Source organism: Tigriopus californicus, chromosome 5 (genome assembly GCF_007210705.1).
Source record: "Tigriopus californicus strain San Diego chromosome 5, Tcal_SD_v2.1, whole genome shotgun sequence".
NCBI lineage: Eukaryota > Metazoa > Arthropoda > Copepoda > Harpacticoida > Harpacticidae > Tigriopus > Tigriopus californicus.
The window spans coordinates 15157751-15158047 of NC_081444.1; the positions used below are offsets into that span (position 1 = coordinate 15157751).

At 56.2% G+C, this 297-nt stretch overlaps 1 protein-coding gene across 1 annotated transcript in view; it reads right to left on the reverse strand.

Annotated features, from left to right (window-relative positions):
- Positions 1-297, reverse strand: part of LOC131880842 (pseudouridylate synthase 1 homolog) — a gene marked incomplete in the record, with an annotated part of 21234 nt that overhangs the window by 370 nt on the left and 20567 nt on the right.

Below are 297 nucleotides of genomic sequence, written 5' to 3' on the forward strand. Positions count from 1 at the left end.
GTTGAAGACACCATGGAGGCCAAGGAAATCGAGGAAGCCATTGAGAACTTTGTCAATGTCATCATTCGAGAACAACACTTTGGCCAGAACCGTCCCAACAAGGCTCCCATTCGTCGGCGAGGAAATGCAAATGGTGCCCGGGGACGCGGGCCGGGCAATCGTCGTGGTCCACGAGCCCCATTCCGACGAGGATTCGCCAACAATCGGCAAATTCAAGTCGCTCGCGAAGCGAGCTCTCCTTGTACCCGCGAACGATTCCGGGTTTATGGCGGTTCGGCTCCCCGATTTCTCTGGCTT